This window comes from Lactuca serriola, chromosome 9 (genome assembly GCF_051521515.1).
Source record: "Lactuca serriola cultivar US96UC23 chromosome 9, Lser_US96UC23_V15, whole genome shotgun sequence".
Taxonomy (NCBI): Eukaryota; Viridiplantae; Streptophyta; class Magnoliopsida; order Asterales; family Asteraceae; genus Lactuca; species Lactuca serriola.
The window spans coordinates 108599818-108623370 of NC_136416.1; positions in this window are offsets into that span (position 1 = coordinate 108599818).

Consider the following 23553-nt stretch of genomic DNA (forward strand, 5'->3'; position numbering starts at 1 on the left):
ACTTGATTGTACACACACCGGAGATTGTTTTATTATTGAGAGGATCCTGAAGTCTTATATACAGTGTTCTTTTAGATATGAGTTTTGATGAATTAACATTGTTGCACTTTGTGGTTTTATTATTGGAATGAATGTGTTTAAAATTTAAAAAAAAAATTGGTCAAAAATTTTACGTTGTTACAAGTTGTTATCAGAGCTTTGGCTTGAGGGATTCGGATACACCTCCTGGTGTGTTTGGAATCAAACTGAGGATTTGAGAAGAATTTTCCCAAAATGAGAACGAGTTTTAAGAGAAAACAAGTTGAAGCAGTGTGTACAATCAGCCAGAGCCCGAACGGTGATCTCCCAAAATATCCTTACTTTTGTGTTACGTGATATTTATGAGATATTTACTAAAATTTCATGCGGGAGGGTAAGCTAGGTATTTCATACTCTAGGGCTAGAGTTTCCTTATTTGTGATGCCTTAGCCTAGGATATGATTTGATCAATGTTATCTGTTAATTGCTTGAGTATGTGCTGAATTCTGAGTCGGGAAATAATCTAGGAAGAGATAATTAGATGAGCTTAAAGAGGTTCTTCTGAGAAGGCAGTCTGTGATTCGTGAGATATAAAGTATTTGTGAATTATAATCCTAAGAGGAGGACTTGGGGTGACTACATGTGGGGTGTGGAAGGTAGTATTGGGCCCTTACTACTGAAATCACCCGATTTGCAGGCAACCCAAGTAAGAATCCTTAGGATGCTAAGGAGCAAGTAAGGATGAGTAGTCGAGTGTGAGTATGCTCGAGCGAGTCTCAGATTATTTTGTGTTGTGTTTCAGAGAAATCATGGTAGGTACGCACCACAACCCAGGGAGTAGTGGAGTTAGCGATGGTGAGATTCGCAGGATGATTCACGACGAGGTGGTCGTAGCTATACAAGAGGCTATTTCGGAGATGTTTGGGTCTATTAAGACCACTTTGATCGAGAAGTTTGACGACCGATATGCTGAAGTTTCTGAGGTGGCTGTTGTTGCAGCCACTGCAGCTGTCGCTGCTGCCAGACCGTAGGGAGGTGACTCGTTGCTGTACTGGGAGTTCAGCAACATGAAGCCACCAGAGTTTGATGGGACACATGATCTGATTGCTGCGATGAGATGGATCTCTAATATTGAGGGATGTTTCTACACTTGTTCATCCCCAGATCATTTGAGGGTGCGGTTTGCATTGAACCAGCTTCACTTAGGAGTGAAGGATTGGTGGAAATTTATGACGGCCAGTTTTACTCCTACTGAGCATGTTGTGGTGACTTGGTAGAGGTTTGTTGCGATGTTCCGAGATGAGTATGTTCCCCAGGTGGAGAGGGAACGGTTGGACCAGGATTTTCTGTCTCTTAAACAGAAGACAAATTCGGTGACTGTGATTACGCGGATGTTTCACGAGAGAGCGTTGTTTTGCCCTGAGCATGTGGCGATTGAGCAGGCACACATGAGCCAGTACTTGAGCATTCTGAGGAGGGATATTCAGGAGTTTGTGGCGAACTCGTCTTATCATACATTTGCTGAGCTCTAGGAAAATGCCAGGAGAAGAGAGATCGAGCTGGAAATTCAGGCGAGGGAGGACGCAGAGTCTCAGGGGAGAGACCGGTGGTCGTCACAGCTGGCAGCCAAGCAGGCTAAGTCCGCTGATTCGAGATCAGGAGGCCAGAAGGGCCGCACTTGTGGCAAGTGCGACAAGAGTCATGAGGGATCTTGCCGAGCGGGGATTTGCTACAAATGTGGCAAAGAAAGGGCATATGGCGAAGGATTGCCCCAAGGGTTTTGCAGTCTGTTTCCAATGCAATCAGACCAGCCATCGGAAGGCCGAGTGCCCTCAGCTTGTTTAGGGATCAGCCCAGGGTTCCAATCCTTTTGCATTGCGTGCTACTGATGTTAGGCTGGTGAAGGCCGAGGTTTCAAAGGCTCGCGGGAGAGCTTTTCAGCTGACAACGGAGGAGGTCCGCGCAACACCTGATGTCATGGCTGGTATGTATTTGCTTATTTATTTATTTATTCTGAGATTCTTTTTGTGATTATCCTGTGCTATATTTATGTACATTTCTTGTGAGTTCTGTACCTGCTTTAGTGTTATTTGACTCGGGTGCGAGTCGATCATTCGTGTCTATAGCCTTTAGTCGTCACATTGGTATCCAACATGAGGCGTTGAGTCGACCTTTGAGGGTTTCTATAGCAGATAAGCATGCAGTTTTTGCTACCGAGGTATTCCGAGGATGTGTGCTGGAGATTTTTGGCGTCGATTTTCCGATTAAACTGGTACCGATCACGATGGGTGATGTTTGCGTCATCATGGGCATGGATTGGTTAAGTCGCTTTGGAGCAGTGATTGACTGCGAGCGCCAGTTGGTGACTATTCGAGACCCTAGTGGGGGAGTGCTTATAGTGTATGACGAGGGTACCAGATCTGGGTCAGCTTTCTGCTTTGCCGCCAGGGCAAGGCAAAGTTTACAGCAAGGTTGTATGGGATTCCTGGCGTACGTGATGGATTCACGGAATGTGTCGGAGAGGTCGAGTTCTATCTCCAAGGTTCTGATTGTATGCGAGTTCCCTGATGTTTTCCCCGAGGAGTTACTGGGTGTGCCTCCTGAGAGGCAAGTGGAGTTTTAGATTGATTTGGTTCCGGTAGCAGCACCTATTGCCAAGGCACCTTATCGCCTTGCACTGCCAGATATGCAGGAGTTATCCTCACAGCTTCAGGATCTGCTTGGGAAGGGATTTATACGACCGAGTAGATCGCCTTGGGGAGCTCCGATCATTTTTGTCAAGAAAAAGGATGGTTCACACCAGATGTGCATTGATTACCGGGAGTTGAAAAAGTTGACAATCAAGAACCGTTATCCACTACCGATGATTGATGATTTATTTGATCAGCCGCAGGGGGCATCTTGGTTTTCCAAGATTGATTTGAGATCCAGATATCATCATATGAGAGTGTGCGAGGAGGATATTCAAAATACGACCTTTCGAACTCGTTATGGGCATTACGAGTTTGTGGTGATGCCTTTCAGACTCACCAACGCATCGGTGACATTCGTGGATCTCATGAACCGGGTGTGTAGGCCTATGTTGGACCGGTTGGTGATCGTGTTCATTGATGATATCTTAGTGTATTTGAGATCGAGGGAGCAGCATGAGGAGCATTTGCGAGAGGTTCTTAGGGTTTTGAGGTCAGAAAGGTTGTACGCCAAATTCTCCAAGTGTAATTTATGGTTACAAGAGGTCCAGTTTCTGGGACATCTCGTTAATCAGATGGGGATATTGGTCGATCCGTCCAAAATTGAGGCGGTTATGCGATGGGAGGTGCCGATATCCCCATCTGAGATCAAGAGTTTTCTAGGATTGGCCGACTACTATCGGAGATTTATCAGGGATTTCTACAAGATTGCGGTTCCTCTCACCAAGTTGACCCGAAAGGGCGTTACTTTTGTTTAGGGGCCTGAGCAGTAGGCATCTTTCGAGACCCTTCGCCATAAATTGTGCGAAGCTCCAGTGTTAGCCCTTCTGGAGAGAGTGGAGGACTTTGTGGTCTATTGTGATGCATCTATCTCAGGGATAGGTGCAATGTTAATGCAGAGGGATCACGTGATTGCATATGCGTCGAGGCAGCTGAAGCCTCACGATACGAGGTATCCCACACATGATTTGGAATTAGGGGCGGTGGTGTTTTCCCTCAAGATTTGGTGCCACAATCTTTATAGTGTTAGGTGTACCATATACACAGACCACAAGAGCCTGAAGTATCTTATGGATTAGCCCAACCTAAATATGAGACAGAGGAGGTGGTTGGATGTGGTGAAAGATTATGACTGCAAGATCTTGTACCATCTGGTCAAGGCTAATGTGGTAGCTAACGCTCTGAGCCATAAAGCAGAGAGTGCACCAATCCGAGATGTGTACATGAGGATGATAGTGATAACTCCAGTCTTAGATACCATTCGAGAGGCCTAGGTGGAGGCCATGAGACCAGGGAATCGCAAAAGGGGGCGGGTGCTTGGGCAAGTGTCCGAGTTTTTTCAAATATTCGAGGGCTTATGATTTTCCAAGGGCGGATTTGGGTGCCCTAAACTGGTGTAGCTCACCGTATTCTGATGGAGGAGGCGCATAGATCGAGATTCTCGATCCATCCTGGAGCCACTAAGATGTACTTGGACCTGAAAAGAGATTATTGGTGGCCACGTATAAAGAGGGACGTGGCTTGGGTAGTCGAGAGGTGCTTGACTTGTCGTCAGGTTAAGGACGAGCACCAGTGTCCTCATGGTCCATTGCAACCTCTGGAGATTCCCCAGTCGAAGTGGGAACAGATCTCCATGGAATTTATCACCAAGTTGCCGAGGACTGCACGTGGAGTTGACGCGATTTGGGAGGTTTTGGATCGGCTGACGAAGAGCGCTTACTTCCTCGCCATCGGTGAGAGTTCTTCTGCAGAGAGATTGGCCGAGATTCATGTGAGCGAGGTGGTAGCTCAGCATGGAGTACCGACCTCGATAGTGTCAGATCGAGACGTGCGTTTCACTTCCAGATTTTGGAAGAAATTTCATTAGGAATTGGGTACCTAGTTACACTTCAGTACCACATATCATCCGCAGACAGACGGGCCGAGCGAGCGGATGATTCAGACGCTTGAGGACATGTTGCATGCAGGTGTTATGGATTTCGAAGGAAGTTGGGACACTTATTTTCCCTTTGATGAGTTTTCCTACAATAACAACTATCATTCGAGTATCGGTATGCCTCCCTTTGAGCTTCTTTATGGGAGAAAGTGTCGAACTCCCATTTGTTGGGGAGAGGTGGGGCAGTGAATGATGGGTGGCACTGAGATAGTGCTGAAGATGACTGAGCAGATTCAACAGGTCAGACAGAGGTTACTGACAGCCCAGAGTAGCCAGAAGAGTTATGCAGATAGGCGACGATCCGAGCTGGAGTTCCAGGTTGGAGATTTTGTACTCCTAAAGGTATCCCCTTGGAAAGGGTGATCCAATTCAGGAAACGGGGCAAGCTGGGGCCCCGATACATCGGTCCTTTCAAAGTGACCGCCAGAGTGGGTAGGGCAGTGTATCGTTTGGAGCTACCTGCAGATTTGAGTCAGATTCATAACACCTACCATGTGTCTCAGTTGAGGAAGTGTGTAGTCGATGAGACATCAGTGGTACCACTAGAGGACATTCAAGTGGATGCGAGCCTGAATTACATTGAGAGACCGATTGTAATCATGGATCGAAAGGTGAAGGTTCTGAGGAACAAAGAGGTACCCCTAGTTCAGGTCCAGTGCCAACATTGGAGAGGGTCCGAGTTGACATGGGAGCCGGAGTCCAAGATGTGAGAGCAGTATCCAGATTTATTTTCAGATCATGTGCCACGTGGGATTAATGACCTACTTGACGAATCCGAGAGCCGACTCGCCGAGTAGATGTTGGGATGAGAAACCCTAAATCCCCGGGTTTGGCGCCTATTTAAAGGCACTTACAGCCTCATTTGCGGCTATGCTTCCCTGAGAGAAACCTTAATCGCCCTTTGAGCTTATTGAGAGAGAGTGTAAGCTAACTTTGAGTATTTTGGTGTATCTTTGGAAGAGAAGAGAAGGATTTCAAGCAAGCAGCAAGAGGAGGCTATTAGATTCGTTGTAATTCATCCAAGAGCTCCTGTTAGAGGTATAAAGTTTGAACCATTCTCATTTGTTTTGATAGATCTCATATTTTTGGAGATTAGGGCTTCTTTTCTATATATTATTGGGGCTTTGAGGCTATTGAGTTCATATGGAAGTTTGGACTTCAGATCTGGACCTTGTGAGGTCCCTAGCATCCAAAGGTCCCTACTTTATTCAGCCTTAATGGAACTCTTGAGTGAAAAACCCTTATTAAAATTTGTTCTTGGCATTTCAAGCCACAAGTGCCATGCATGGACGTAAAGTCTGTGACTTTACGTGATAAATGAGCCTTGAGAGTGTAGATCCATAGTTTGGGAAGGTTTTCTACCTTAAAATCGTCTGATTAGGGAAATAGTATGAATGGACTCGCCGAGTCGGTTAGGGTTTGTCCCGATGAGTTGTCGATGCTGTTACTCGGCAAGTTTGGGGTTAACTCAACGAGCTGGACCATAACAAGGACCTCTGAGTAACAATTGGAGTCGACGAGTCACATGAGTGCACTCAGCGAGTAGGGTCAAACTGGGACTGTTGACTCGAGTAGACTTCTTATGACTTTAGGGTTTGGCCAACATAAGTAATGGAGACCGTGGAGGGGTAAAATAGTCTTTTACCCATTCTATGAGTTAGAGAGAGAATAAGAGAAACTTTTAGGGTATTTGAGTAAGAGTGGGGTATTGATTAGAGATGCTTATCTAATGTGTTAGGCGGAGGCTAGTTCGGAATTTTCGAGTACGTGTCTGTTACTTGCTAGTTTACGAGGTGAGTCTTATCACTATACTTACCAAGAGTGGTATCTTTATGTGATTGAGCTGTTTTATGTGTTTATCTGTGTATTTTAATATTTTGGATTATGTCTTTGTGATTTATGCTGAATATTGCTACTATGAGTTTACTGAGTTGGGACCGGAGGGTTCCACTGAGACACATAGACTAGAGGGTCTTGTTGAGTTACAGCCTAGAGTGGCTAATGAGCTGTGTATAGTATTTTAGGGAACTCACTATGTTTTGTGCTTACCGTGTTATGTGTTATGTGTTTCAAGTACTTCTCAGGATCACCGGAAGGCGCCGACTTGATTGTAGACACACACCGGACATTGTTTTATTATTAAGAGGAACCTAGAGTTTTATATACATTTTTCTTTTGGACATGAGTTTTGATGAATTAACATTTTGGCACTTTGTGGTTTTATTATTAGAATGAATGTGTTTAAAATTAAAAAAATTAGTAAAAAATTTTACGTTGTTACATTCTCTCACTTTGCCCGTCCGGTTGTGGATGGTAGGTTGTGCTCATGTCCCGCCTAGTTCCAAGAGCCTTCTGAAGTGACTGCCAAAATCACGAGGTGAATCTATTGTCTCTATCTGAGATAATAGATATGGGCACACCGTGCATTCGTACTATTTCTTATATATAAGTTCTAGTTAGCTTCTCCATCTTGTCTATTTCTTTGATTGGCAGGAAGTGGGCGGACTTGTTTAATCTGTCAACAATTAACCAAATAGTGTCATGACCACCCGAGTTCTTGGGCAACTTGGTTATGAAGTCCATTGTAATCCGCTCCCACTTCCATTCAAGTATTTCTGGTTTTTAGAGTAAACCTAAGGGCTTTTGATATTCTACCTTGACTTTGGCACAAGTTAGGCACTTGCCCACGTTGGTAGCAATTTCGGCTTTCATGTTTGGCCACCAATAGAGTTTCTTGAGATCCAGATACATCTTATCTAATCCTGGGTGAACAGAGTATCGAGTCTTATGTGCTTCATTCATGACTACGTTTCTATGAACCTTGGGGTCCAGATTCGGTTCATGAATAACGAACTCTGTCTCTATTGATCTTAAAGTTCTTCTCCATTCTTTTTAAGGCTTCACCCACCACATTTTCATGTTTTAAAGCTTCTAGCTGAGCCTCTTTGATTTGTGTGGACATGTGGGAATGGATTTTCATGGTTAATGCCTTCACCCTACGACCTGAGTACTCCTTTTGACTAAGGGCATCAGTTACTACATTGGCTTTACCTGGATGATAGCGAATTTTGCATTCGTAATCATTGAGTAGCTCTACCAATCATCGCTGTCTCATGTTAAGTTCTTTCTGATCGAAGATATGTTGAAGGCTTTTGTGGTCGGTGAAGATGGTGCACTTGGTACCATAATGGTAATGTCTCTAGATTTTTAGTACGAAGACTACTGCTCCCAATTCAAGATTGTGAGTAGTGTAGTTGACTTTGTGTGGCATAAGCTGTATCGAGGCATAGGCAATAACATTTTCGCACTGCATAAGCACACAACCTAGCCCGTAGTTGGATGCATTGCAGTACACAACAAAATCCTTTGTCCCTTTTGGAAGAGACAAGATTGGTGCGCTGCACAGGGCTTGCTTCAGTCTTTGAAATGCAATGTCTTGTTTCTCTCCCCAGCTAAAAGTTACACCCTTCTAAGTCAGGGCAGTAAGAGGTTTAGCAATTCTGGAGAAGTTTTGTATGAATCTGCGGTAGTAGCCAGCAAGACCCAAGAATTGATGAATTTCTGTGGGCGTTCTCGGTGCTGACCAATTATTGATTGCCTTTAATTTTGAAGGGTCCATGTGTATGCCTTCTTCGCTAACTACGTGACTAAGGAAAGTCACCTTCCTAATCCAAAACTCGCAATTAGAGAATTTTGCGTATAGCTTCTCAAGTGTTGACTATGTTCTTCCTTGCTTCGTGAATAGATAAGTATATCATCTATGAATACTATCACAAATTTGTCTAGGAAAGAACGACACACCCGATTCATTAAGTCCATGAACACAACGAGTGTGTTGGTTAGACCAAAGGGCATCACCACAAACTCATAGTGACCATACCGAGTTTGAAATGTTGTCTTGGGAATATCACTCTCCTGGACTCGTAATTGATGGTACCCTGATCTCAGGTCTATCTTTGGGAAGTAGCTCGCTCCTTAGAGTTGGTCAAACATATCGTCTATTCTGGGTAGAGGGTAGCGGTTCTTAATGGTGAGTTTGTTTAGTTCACGGTAGTCTATGCACATTTGGAAAGATCCATCCTTGTTCTTCACGAACAAGACCGATGCTCCCCAAGGTGAGAATCTTGGTCTAATGAATCCCTTACTGAGCAGTTCGTTTAGTTCGCTAGATAATTCCTGCATTTTTTATGGTGCTAGACGATAAGGGGATTTAGCTACGAGGCTAGCTCCAGGAATTAATTCGATTCGGAACTCGACTTGGCGTTAGATAGGAACTCCTGGAAGATCTTCAGGAAAGATATCAGGAAAGTTGCAGACTTCGGGGATGCTCTTGAGGTCTTTAGCTTCTTGTTTTTCGTTAACTACATGAGCTAGGAATGCGTGACACTCCTTTCGCAGATACCTTGGGCTTTGATGCACGAAATCATGCGAAGGTTCATGCTAAGTTTGTCGCCATAGATAACGAGGGCTTCGCCATTTAGCATATTGAGGCGAATGGCTTTTTCGTAACAAAAGATATCAACACATTTAAGACTTAGCCAATCCATTCCGATGATGACATCGAAGCTTTTTATGGAGACCGACATAAGATCGATTGAAAAGGAATAGTCATTTAGAGTGAGGGTGCATCCTATGAATACGTCATTAGTGCTCTCTTTCTTCCGATTAGCCATCTCGACGGTGAATGTTTCATTTAGTGGTTGGGATTTGTGTTTGAGTTAGTGCTTGAATTTATGACTAACAAAACTCCTTTCTGCGCCACTATCAAAGAGAATGCATGCATAAGAGTTGTTGAGGAGGAACGTACCCGTGACTACGGTGGGATCTACAACTGCCTCCTCTTGGCCCATGGCTAGAACTCTCCTTGTGTTGCCAGCATCTCTTGCCTAAGGGCAATTCCTCTTATAGTGTCTGGTTTCATCGTGTGACAACCCGATATTTCAACTCCTTGTAATGACCTAGATGGGTCAAGTATTGTAACCACTTTTGAGTAATAAAATTTACTTTCATAACAAAATGAACAAATAGTTCTATTTAAATTTCCTTCTATGTTTAAAATGTCTTTAAACCATGATCGTACGTAAAAAGAACGCCCAAATCCGACTTCATATATCGAAGTTATGATTTTTCCAAGTTCAGCTTAGCAACAGACAGCTAAAAACTCGAATCAGAGATCGAGCGACTTTTGGCCGGAATGACCTAAACGAGAATCGAAGGTCTCGACAATGGTATTTCAGCGGTAAAAAGTCTGGCAAAAACCGACGTCAGATAAAGAAGTTATGAATTTTTGAAGAAATTCCTTAAACACGATGAGTTATAAAATAAATAATAAAAATAATTTCGGAATTTGCCAACGGAGTCTAAACGAAAGTTGTAGAGCGTAGTCTCACCTACACGTGGATATAAAGACCATCAAAAACGGAGTTCGTATGAAAAAGATATGAATTTTTGAAGTTTATTAAATAAATTATATATTTATTTAATTCAAAATTCGGACCTTATCCGAAGAGGGGTCAGCGTCCTCATCCGAGGTACGCACTGCGTACCCCTGTACGCCCTGCGTACCCGAGAGACTTGGCCTCTGATCGTCCACGTCGCCCTATCCGAGGCTTCCGACCCGTCCGACCCGCCCATCCGACCGACCCGTCCGACCCGCTGTCCCATCCGACCCGCCGTCCCATCCGACCCGCCTCCCCACCGATCCGTCCCATCCGAAGCCGAGGCAGTCGAGGCTTCGGTCATGCATGACGTACGTGTACGCGCTGCGTACGAGCGTACGCCCCGCGTACCGAGGCGGTTCAGCCTTCCTATAAATAGAATGCGAGGGCTTCCGAGAAAAATGCTCATTTCTCTCCTTTCTCTCACAATCTTGCCTCATTTTCCGTGCCCGTTCAAACCCGAAGCTCTGGTCTTTTTGCTCAAGTCCCGATGGTCGATTTTACTCCTGAGATTCCCGAGAATCCCGAGAAAAATCCGTTTCCCGAGACGAAACTCTGCCCGGTTTTCCACCTCGCTATCTTCAAACTTTCAAGTGAGTTCATACCCCTTAATTTACCTTTTAAATATTCTCTAAATTCTTTTATATGCTTTCAAGGGGGGATTACAAGTAAAACACACGAGTATTATCGTGTGTTACATAAACAATTATTTTATGTGCTTTTATATATCCAAATCGCATGTGATTTACAAACTTTTAAGGAACTTTCATATATATAACATATGTTAAAATAGCATTCTATCTTTTGAAATATAAATTTGTTGTAATGCATGTATAAACTAAACTTTTCTTAGATTATTCTTGTCTATCTTAGACTCTACACCAAAAATCTATGCTTTCATAAACAAATGATTCCTTTTTTAGGTATTTCTAAACAAACGAGACACACTTTTAGAAAACTATAATATGTATAGTTTTACGAACAAATTTCTAACTCTTATGTACTAGAAACATGAATTTCAAGAAGTTTACTTTCGTATACAAGAACAAACGTAACATTTTAACAAGTAGATCTGTTTTTATACCACGGTTTTGTGAGACGCTAACTTCACGTACATTTGAGTACACATTTCAAGTCCTGTATTATATACCAGAATCCCTTGGAGGGGGAGCATGGTGTTTGTGTATAGATCTATACGGGCTTGACAACCCGCGCCCTGACTGTTAGCTGCAGTCCACCGTTTGGGGTGACAAACGTCATAACATTCCAACGCCTGAAGAACGTTGTGTATAGGCATTCCGAGTCAATAGTATGGTTATAAAACTCACATGGGGTATTAAAAATGCATTGATTTACAAGGTTTTCAAAACACATTGGTTATTTTACACTTACATACATTTTGGAAACAAACATTGGTCTTGAGAGAAGGCTACTTTTATACTAGTAGAAAATATAGGATTTTCTAAATACAAACAAACAAAGACAAAACATTTCATTTCATACAAACATTGTCACTTAAATACTTATGAAACTCACCAGCTTAAATGCTGATCTACTCTTTCAAAATTACTTGTATGTCCCAGGAAATCAGTAATTTCAGGTATTCATTACGCTTTTGATGAAGGGATGCTGCGGCGCCAGTTTAATCTCGTATTTTTGACATCATATTGTAATTGGTTTTGAACATGTAACTTTTGACAAATGTAAACTTTCAATTATATATATGATGGTTGTATTGCTTTCTTTACTATGTATTCAATTGTTACGTTACCACATGAAGTCATCCGCCCCCGAACGTTTCCGCCGTTCAGGTTTGGGGGTGTGACAGATTGGTATCAGAGCAATGTTTATAGTGAACTAAGTATATCGAACCACATAAGATATACAAACTATAAATGCTTAAGGGACTAATACTCTCTGACAAAACATTTTTCTTTTTACGCTTAAACAGCGTTACGTTTAACTTAAATTGATAGTTCATTTAAGTACAATTACATGCATACAACAAATTATTTTCATGATATCTAACTATACAACAAGTATTTAGACAAGTTGACACTACGATTAAGACTCTATATATGTAATCAGATTTGGGACAAATATAGCGTGATCAACTATATTTGCCCGAGATTGGACCAACGTATATCGAGGAATGATCGTAGTAAGCAACAAGTCAAACCTTACCAAACCATTACAAGAATCAAACACAAGAATTAAAATACTATAGGAGTATTTGCTATCTAAACTAGTTTAACTTACATGTTTTGAATGTTTCGACTTTATTCAATTCTTATAACCCTATTTCTCGTACAGTCAAATGGCTGGATTTCACCACCCTGGCGACCCCTACTTTCCCAACCAAGGCAACGGAGGATGGATCGAAGATGATCCCGAAGAGGACGAGGAACCCATAGAAGTGGGTGATGACTCCGGTACCGACTCAGAGCCGGAAGTTATCAATCCACCACCCATTCAACCTCCCGTCTTCGTAAGGAACTTTCAAGGACCGACTCCCATCTGGGGAAGTCACCTCCACCATTGGAGCCAACAGCAAAACCTACGCCCTCCCTACGGCATGTGCCGGGACTTCTATGATGTCCGTGGCGGAGGTTCGGCTGATCGAGCACTCCCGGTAATGGTGGGTAAGTTAGCCAATCAGTCCTATCAGTCCGGAGTTCAAGCTAGCCGACTCCGGGATGTCAACGTGGAAGTACAGGTTCACACTTCTGACATCCGTAGGCTGGACAAGATACAAGACAATGCTCAACTCCAAAACGAAGCATTTCAAGCGCAAATGATTGCATCCCTCACTGAACTGAGGGAACAGCAAGCCGCTTTTGATAGGCGTCTAATGGAGTCGAAGCAATCAGATGCGGAGTCAAGCTCCAAGCACAACCTACGTCGCAAGTAGTGCTTGTCAAAGACTCAAATTTTGTTATAGCTTAGGACATCGGCTAAAAGTCTTTAAATTTCTCGAACTTTGTAATCGGAGACCCTTATAGGGGTCAAATTTTCATGATCGTTGTAACAACTTTTATATTAATATAAGTGACACTATTACTACTATGTTAAGTATTTCGTTCGAACCTTGAATGGTCTTTGTGAAACCAAATACTTGTTTCATACCTTCAGTCTTACAAATAACTTTCATTCTTCTATTTTAAGACTCATACTATCATCTGTTGTTGAACTATAGCGATTCAGTTCATGAGACACATACATTTTCTATTCTACGAAATTCTTATCCTTGTCTTTTCAACCTATAGTTGAAGGATGCCTCCGCGTAGGAACCCAAGGCGAAACAACGGTGGGGAAACACCTATACCACCACCACCTCCACCACCCCAATTTGATGCTGTTATGTTCCAAGCAGCAGTCACCGCAGCGGTGGCAGCTGCCATGTCACAGATCAATAACTCGAGTACTAATGGCTCCGGATCTGGCACACACCCATCCAACCATGGCGAGAGTTATGGACCACCCCGAGAATGTACCTATAAGGACTTCACTAATGCCAAGCCCCGGATGTTTTATGGAACTGGTGGTGTGATGGCCCTGAGACAGTGGATTGAAAGGACGGAGGCAGTCTTTGAAATCTGCTCTTGTCCCGAGCACAGCAAAGTCAAATTTGCAACTTTCACCCTTATTGATAAAGCTTTAACTTGGTGGAATGGCCACGTTAAAGTACTTACCCTAATCGTGGCAAGCTCCATAAGCTGGGAGAGCCTGAAAGCCATGATGATGAGAGAATACTGCCCACGGGGAGAGATTCAAAAGCTAGAACACGAACTATGGACTCTCGGAATGGTTGGTATCGACATCGTTACTTATACCAACAGATTCTGCGAGCTGGCAATCCTTTGTCCAGATATGATTGCTCCCGAGAGCAAGAAAATAGAAAGGTACATCTGGGGACTGACGCCCCAAATACGATCAAGTGTGTTAGCTTCCAAACCTGACACCTTTGAAAGTGCTAAGGAACTGGCACAATCTCTGATTGACTACGGAGGTCATCAGAACTCAACCACTTCTGCACGAGAACCACAGAAAGGAAACAACAACAACAACAACAACAACAACAACAACAATAGCAGGAAGAGAGTGTGGAATAAAGGGAAGGGTGGGTCTTCCCAGGAATCCGCAAAGAAACAACTGGTTTCAGTGAATGCTGCCACTGTACCTACTACAACTCCTACAAATACCTACCCAACAAAGCCTTATGCAGGTAACCTCCCAAAGTGCACCAAATGCAATTACCACCACCATGGACCTTGTCGGGAAATACAGTGCGCCAACTGCAACAGGAAGGGACACACAACCCGTTTCTACAAGGACCCCGCAAAGCCGATCACTCAAGTTCCCGGTGCGGGTGTAGGGCAGACTTGCTACGGTTGTGGCGAGGTGGGCCACTACAAGAGGAACTGTCCTAAGGCAGCAGGCACCGGAGGTGTGGGACGAGTTTTGGCAATAGGCCACGACGAAGCTGTAGCTGACCCAACTATAGTTGCTGGTACGTTCCTTCTCGATAATTCATATGCATGCATATTATTCGATAGTGGAGCGGAGAGAAGCTTCGTGAGTCAAAATTTTATTCATTTACTCAAACCTAAACCTAGCAAGTTAGAAAAATCATTCACGGTAGAGATGGCCAATGGAAAAACCGAAAACACTAACTGCATATACATGGGTTGTACGTTAACTTTAGACGGCCATTCTTTTCCAATCAATCTCATGCCGGTCCAAATTAAAAGTTTCGACGTCATAGTCGGCATGGATTGGTTGAGTCTTCTTCGCGCCGACATCATGTGCTTTGAAAAAGCACTTCGTCTTAACCTCCCTAACAACGAAACATTAGTTATCTACGACGACAAATCTAGTACAAACCTTCGCATCATTTCGTGCATCCAAGCTCGAAAGTGCTTGCGGAAGGATTGTCGAGCATTCCTAGCGCACATCGTTGATACAAGTCAAGAACTGAAGGACATCAAGAACATCTCGGTAGTACGCGACTTATTGATATCTTTCCAAAAGAACTACCAGGATTACCACCGCAACGCCAAGTCGAGTTCAGAATCGATTTAGTTCCAGGAGCTACCCCAATAGCGAAGTCGCCTTATCGTCTCGCACCAGCAGAGATGCAGGAACTTTCCAGTCAACTTAATGAACTCCTTCAAAAAGGATTCATAAGACCAAGTTTCTCACCTTGGGGAGCACCGGTCTTGTTTGTAAAGAAGAAAGACGGATCGTTCCGTATGTGCATCGACTACAGAGAGCTGAACAAACTTACTGTCAAGAACTGCTATCCTCTACCCCGTATTGACGACCTTTTCGATCAACTTCAAGGAGCGAACTACTTCTCCAAAATAGATCTACGATCCGGATATCACCAATTATGAGTTCTAGAGGGGGAAATTCCAAAGACAGCTTTCCAAACTCGTTATGGACACTACGAATTCGTAGTGATGCCGTTCGGATTAACCAATGCACCAGCAGTATTTATGGACCTAATGAATAGGGTATGCCGCCCTTACTTGGATCAGTTTGTCATCGTCTTTATCGATGATATACTTATCTACTCTCGAAGTGAGGAAGAGCATAGTCAGCACCTACGAAAAGTCCTAGAAACACTGCGAACGGAGAAACTCTATGCGAAGTTCTCTAAATGCGAATTTTAGATTCGAAGAGTCGAATTTTTAGGCCATGTTGTTAGCGAGAAAGGTATACACGTGGACCCCTCCAAAATTAAGGCCATTGAGAACTGGTCGGCACCCAAAACACCTACATAAATTCGTCAATTTCTAGGTCTCGTTGGCTACTATCGCAGATTCATAAAGAACTTCTCTAGCATTGCGAAACCTCTTACTACATTAACCTAGAAAGGCGTGGCCTTTGGCTGGGAAGCAAAACAAGAGAAGGCATTCCAGACGCTAAAACAGGCCTTGTGCACCGCACCGATACTGTCCCTCCCCGAACGGATAGAAGACTTCGTAGTGTATTGTGATGCGTCAAATGAAGGACTTGGTTGTGTTCTTATGCAGAGAGGGAAGGTTATTGCTTATGCCTCCCGGCAGCTTAAGACACACGAAGTAAACTATACGACACATGATCTTGAGTTAGGAGCAGTGGTATTTGCTCTGAAGATCTGGAGGCACTACTTATACGGAACAAAGAGTACTATTTTCACCGATCACAAGAGCCTTCAATGCATTTTCGATCAAAAGGAACTCAACATGCGACAACGACGATGGGTTGAGTTACTAAATGACTACGAATGCGAAATTCGTTATCATCCGGGCAAGGCCAACGTAGTAGCTGACGCCCTCAGTCGAAAAGAATACACTGGTCGGAAGGTCAAATCTCTGACTATGACTATCCATTCCCACTTATCCACACAAATTAAGGAGGCACAAATGGAAGCTTTGTAACCTGAAAATGTGGCGGGTGAATCCCTGCGAGGAATGGAAAAGAATCTAGAAGTCAAGGGTGGCGGAGCCTACTATCTCATGGACCGAATCTGGACCCCGAAACATGGTGGTTTCAGAAACGTAGTCATGACCGAAGCTCACAACTCAAGGTATTCCGTTCACCCGGGTTAAGATAAAATGTATCTGGATCTTAAGAAACTGTACTGGTGGCCTAACATGAAAGCAGAAATTGCTACCTTCGTGAGTAAATGTCTTACTTGCGCTAAGGTTAAGGTCGAGTATCAGAAACCGTCAGGATTACTACAACAACCAAAGATACCAGAATGGAAATGGGAGCGGATTACTATGGACTTCATAACCAAGTTACCCAAGACGACAAGTGGACTCGATACCATATGGGTCATTGTCGACAGATTGACCAAATCCGCGCATTTCCTACCCATCAAGGAGACTGACAAAATGGAGAAGCTTACAAGAACTTACTTAAGGGAAGTAGTGCGACTGCATGGTGTTCCGATATCCATTATCTCCGATCGAGATAGTAGATTCACTTCAAGATTCTGGCAGTCACTACAAAGTTCCCTAGGAACTAGGCTAGACATGAGTACAGCCTACCACCCACAAACAGACGGACAAAGTGAGAGAACGATACAAACTTTAGAAGATATGCTGAGAGCCTGTGTGATTGACTTTGGAAAGGCATGGGATATCCATTTACCCCTTGTCGAATTTTCATACAACAATAGTTATCATACAAGCATAAAGGCTGCTCCGTTTGAAGCCCTCTATGGTCGAAAGTGCAGATCCCCTCTGTGCTGGACTGAAGTTGGCGATACCCAGTTAGCTAGAGGAAGAGTTCCTGAAAGAACTCTCACCGGTCCGGAAATCATACGAGAAACGACAGAGAAGATCGTTCAGATTCGTGAACGATTGAAAGCCTCTAGAGACCGACAGAAAAGCTACGCTGACCAAAGGAGGAAACCTTTGGAATTCCAGGTAGGAGACCACGTCTTATTAAAGGTCTCACCGTGGAAGGGTTTAATACGCTTTGGAAAGCGTGGGAAACTAAATCCAAGATACATAGGGCCTTTCGAGATTCTTGCCAGAATCGGCCCTGTGGCTTACAAGCTTAACCTACCGCGCGAACTTAGTAACATCCATCCAACCTTCCACGTCTCAAACTTGAAAAAGTGTTTGTCCGATGAGACTCTTGTTATTCCACTCGACGAGATCGAGATCAACGAGAGCCTCAACTTTGTGGAAGAACCGGTAGAAATCATGGACCGAGAGGTCAAACAAACAAAACAAAGTCGCATACCCATCGTGAAGGTTCGCTGGAACGCCAAGCGAGGACCTGAATTCACATGGGAACGCGAAGATCAGATGAAACAAAAGTACCCTCATCTCTTTCATGTTCACTAGTATCTTTACTACTTTAAATTTTGGGACGAAATTCTCTCTAACGGGGGGATGATGTGACAACCCGATATTTCAACTCCTTGTAATGACCTAAATGGGTCAAGTATTGTAACCACTTTTGAGTAATAAAATTTACTTTCATAATAAAATGAACAAATAGTTCTATTTAAATTTCCTTCTATGTTTAAAATGTCTTTAAACCATGATCGTACGTAAAAAGAACGCCCAAATCCGACTTCATATATCGAAGTTATGATTTTTCCAAGTTCAGCTTAGCAACAGACAGCTAAAAACTCGAATCGGAGATCGAGCGACTTTTGGCCGGAATGACCTAAACGAGAATCGAAGGTCTCGACAATGATATTTCAGCGGTAAAAAGTCTGGCAAAAACCGACATCAGATAAAGAAGTTATGAATTTTTGAAGAAATTCCTTAAACACGATGAGTTATAAAATAAATAATAAAAATAATTTCGGAATTTGCCAACGGAGTCTAAACGAAAGTTGTAGAGCGTAGTTTCACCTACGCGTGGATATAAAGACCATCGAGAACGGAGTTCGTATGAAGAAGACATGAATTTTTGAAGTTTATTAAATAAATTATATATTTATTTAGTTCAAAATTCGGACCTTATCTGAAGAGGAGTCAGCGTCCTCATCCGAGGTACGCGCTGCGTACCCCTGTACGCCCTGCGTACCTAAGAGACTTGGCCTCTGATAGTCCACGTCGCCCTATCCGAGGCTTCCGACCCGTCCGACCCGCCCATCCGACCGACCCGTCCGACCCGCTGTCCCATCCGACCCGCCTCCCCACCGATCCGTCCCATCCGAAGCCGAGGCAGTCGAGGCTTCGGTCATGCATGACGTACGTGTACGCGCTGCGTACGAGCGTACGCCCCGGGTACCGAGGCGGTTCAGCCTTCCTATACATAGAATGCGAGGGCTTCCGAGAAAAATGCTCATTTCTCTCCTTTCTCTCACAATCTTGCCTCGTTTTCCGTGCCCGTTGAAACCCGAAGCTCTGGTCTTTTTGCTCAAGTCCCGAGGGTCGATTTTACTCCCGAGATTCCCGAGAATCCCGAGAAAAATCCGTTTCCCGAGACGAAACTCTGCCCGGTTTTCCACCTCGCTATCTTCAAACTTTCAAGTGAGTTCATACCCCTTAATTTACCTTTTAAATATTCTCTAAATTCTTTTATATGCTTTCAAGGGGGGATTACAAGTAAAACACACGAGTATTATCGTGTGTTACATAAACAATTATTTTATGTGCTTTTATATATCCAAATCGCATGTGATTTACAAACTTTTAAGGAACTTTCATATATATAACATATGTTAAAATAGCATTCTATCTTTTGAAATATAAATTTGTTGTAATGCATGTATAAACTAAACTTTTCTTAGATTATTCTTGTCTATCTTAGACTCTACACCAAAAATCTATGCTTTCATAAACAAATGATTCCTTTTTTAGGTATTTCTAAACAAACGAGACACACTTTTAGAAAACTATAATATGTATAGTTTTACGAACAAATTTCTAACTCTTATGTACTAGAAACATGAATTTCAAGAAGTTTACTTTCGTATACAAGAACAAACGTAACATTTTAACAAGTAGATCTGTTTTTATACCACGGTTTTGTGAGACGCTAACTTCACGTACATTTGAGTACACATTTCAAGTCCTGTATTATATACCAGAATCCCTTGGAGGGGGAGCATGGTGTTTGTGTATAGATCTATACGGGCTTGACAACCCGCGCCCTGACTGTTAGCTGCAGTCCACCGTTTGGGGTGACAAACGTCATAACATTCCAACGCCTGAAGAACGTTGTGTATAGGCATTCCGAGTCAATAGTATGGTTATAAAACTCACATGGGGTATTAAAAATGCATTGATTTACAAGGTTTTCAAAACACATTGGTTATTTTACACTTACACACATTTTGGAAACAAACATTGGTCTTAAGAGAAGGCTACTTTTATACTAGTAGAAAATATAGGATTTTCTAAATACAAACAAACAAAGACAAAACATTTCATTTCATACAAACATTGTCACTTAAATACTTATGAAACTCACCAGCTTAAATGCTGATCTACTCTTTCAAAATTACTTGTATGTCCCAGGAAATCAGTAATTTCAGGTATTCATTACGCTTTTGATGAAGGGATGCTACGACGCCAGTTTAATCTCGTATTTTTGACATCATATTGTAATTGCTTTTGAACATGTAACTTTTGACAAATGTAAACTTTCAATTATATATATGATGGTTGTATTGCTTTCTTTACTATGTATTCAATTGTTACGTTACCACATGAAGTCATCCGCCTCCGAACGTTTCCGCCGTTCAGGTTTGGGGGTGTGACACACCGCACCCATAACAAGCCTGGCCTATTCCAGCTCCGGAGGTATGGGCATTATGTTGTACAGGTGTCTTGCAGAAGCGGGTTGTATGCCCTTCTTGTTGCAGCTAGTGCATTGCAATTCCCGACAAGGTCTGTGATGATGGAAGTTGCAATTGTCGCTCTCCGTCGTATCTACCGGTAGGTGCTTAAGTAGTGGGTACAGCAGCAGGAATGGTAGCAGCATGGACTGCCACTGTTTGCTATTTCTTGGAGGGTTCCTGCAAAGATTGGCCATTCTGCTTGTTCCCGAACTTCTTCTTTCCACTACCTCTTTTCGGTGGTTTGGGAGCGGCTGCTATGGGGTTTTGGCGATCCCCATAATCCACCAAGGTTTGTGCCAGATGTTTGAGTTATATTGTTGTAAGTTTCATATAACCATGCTTGATATGACCTAGTGACCTCTACGATGTTATTCAAGCATCTGAAAAGTTATGAGATTTGTCACCCCATGCCTGCCGGCCTAATTGTAGCTAGTAGTTCAGGTGTGGGATTGTCAGTCCTGTGTAGATCTATACAAAAATATCACGCTCTCCCTTTAGGAGACTCTGGTTATACTGTATAGATTTAGTTCCGTACCCTACTAGATACAAATTGAAGTAGTGCCTCACAACCCTGTATTAAGTAGTTTACGTGTAGTGTTGTCGTATTCTCTTGTATTGGAAACTGTATGTATAACCTTGTTGTAGTGTACTTTGTAATGTAAAATAATTATACTTAAATAATTATTTTAGTAGTGTATACTTGTATCAATGTATTAGAGTAGTGTTTCCCAAACTATACCTATTATAATTTGAATAATTGTTATTGTTCTGCATATTGTATTTAGTAAAATGGTGTAGTGATTCGTAAACTATATCAATTATAGTTTAACTTTAATGTTTTGTAGTGTATTGAGAGCATATGCAATCTAATCATATGAAAGTAAAATTACCCGTATGTTCGACATGTTACAAAAGGGTTAAAAAATATACGAATATTTTTAGGAAATGTAGCGAATACTTGGTTTGGGATCAATTGCAAAGGTTTTAAAACTGCTTAAAAATGTTTGTACAAAAACACAAAAGTCATTGTGTTTTACTTGTATTCCTCCCCCCCCCCCAAAAAAAAAAAACATAAAAATATTAAAAATGTAGGGGGTATGAACTCACCTTAAATGTGCGTTAACTTGAATTAGCGAGTTGTAGAGACGACCCTCGGGTAAGCATACATGTGAATAACGTTATCCTAAAAATAATTATGTTCGACGTCGTATTTAAATTAATAAGATATTAATTTAAATAATAAATTAAATAATATTGGAAATAATAATTAAGTGTTAAACAACACTTTAATCATGTACGAACTACTTACAATAATTATATGAAATTGTTTGGAATGTTAAAATGGGTGTTTTAGTGGAAAAATGGAGTTTTCGGTTGGGCATAAGTGTTTTCGGTTGGATCTTGGTGTTCTTGAGTGAATGTTTAAAGATTTAAAGATCTTATGAACGTTCTTGGGGAATTGGTTGAAGATTTGATGATTCTGGGGACAAACTATGAAGGTAAGTTATAATATCATAAATCAACTTAAGACTTAGGCTACATTTACATATTAGCTTATAAATATGTCCTTGAGATAATAGAGGATATATATATATATATACATACATACATACATACATACATACATACATACATAAGTATCGAAATGTAGTTTTAGACTCTTATTTAATTGAGAATGACGGGTTGTTACAGAAGAAAAGGCCAGTTGAGGAGAGAGGTCATCCAAGGAGGATACAGAAGGCTCAGAGACAAGGGCCATATGAGGAGCAGGCTCGGTTTAGACGAAGGGCAAAGTGTGCATTGGAAAAGGACCATAATTTTAAGGGGCCCATTTTTAAAAAAATAGTATATATAGTTTTCAGCCCAATCCAACAATCTAAATGCAAACCAGTCCATGATCATCTGCCATCGCGTATGGGAGAAGGCACAAGGCACATCGAGTATTGGTATTTGATGAACAGAAGCCAGAAGCATCACATCGTCTCTAAAAAAGAGATCACCAACAAGACAAGTTAGTGATAAGCCGACAACAATTCAGCCACATCGAGTCATCGACTTAGCATTCAGCATGACAACAAGGGTCGATTATCTTATCTCCTACTAATCATGTAATACCGTAATAGTCTAATAGATTATGATTTATGTGAAACTGAGGATTATCAGTTCATAAATGTCAATTGCATACTTGAATGATTCATATAATAGTTTATTGTCACTACAGAAATCACTCAATCAGTTTAATATAATGTTGAATGTATGAAAATATGAAATCTTATTTGTAATCACTAATCGATTGCTGAATTGCTGAGATTATTACTATTAGAAACTAAAATAGTTATTACTATTACTCTATTAGAAATTAAATTCTGATAGTAATTGAATTCTGAAATAGTGAAATAGATTGTTGATTTTAATTGTAAAATTGTATCAGAAATCAGAATCTGATTTCTTGGTTTAGTGAAATATTACTCCATTGTTGATGTTAATGGTTCTTGGTTTAGTGAATATTGGAATATTACTCTAGTACTCTATTGTTACTAGATTATGTTAACTGTAAAATTTTTTATCAAAAATCAGGTTATGTAATTATCAGATTTTCAAATTATGTTTATTGTAATTACGTGAATGTTGAAAGTTGAAAACTTGAAACTAATGAACTTGTAATGATGAAGTCTAAACAACCATCTGGTTGTCAAAAACGTAAAAAGAGAAAACTAGATGAAGAAAAGAGAAAGGATGGTGTTGGTACTCTAGATGTGTTTATCCATAGACAACCTGTTGAAGAGCATGTTGAAGAGAACATTGAAGAGCATGTTGATGGGCAAGAGCATGTAGAAGTAGAATAGGTAGAAGAGTAAGAGCCCATTAAAGAGCTTGTTGATATATATGATCCAAGAAGATGGGAAAACTTAATTATGATGAGATTAAACTTTTGGTCGAGAAAGGTCCTAAAAGAGATAAGAGTATTATGTATGGTCCCTATGATAAATTTGGTAGAAGATTTTCTACAGATTTATATATAAGAACTTTATCAAATTTGGAGAAGTGAGATAGAGAATGGATAATATATTCGAAAGAGCTAGACGTAGTATTTTGTTTTTGTTGTTAAGTGCTTAGAAAATGAATTTCGAAAGGTAAATTGGATGGTGAAGGTTATGCAGATTGGCA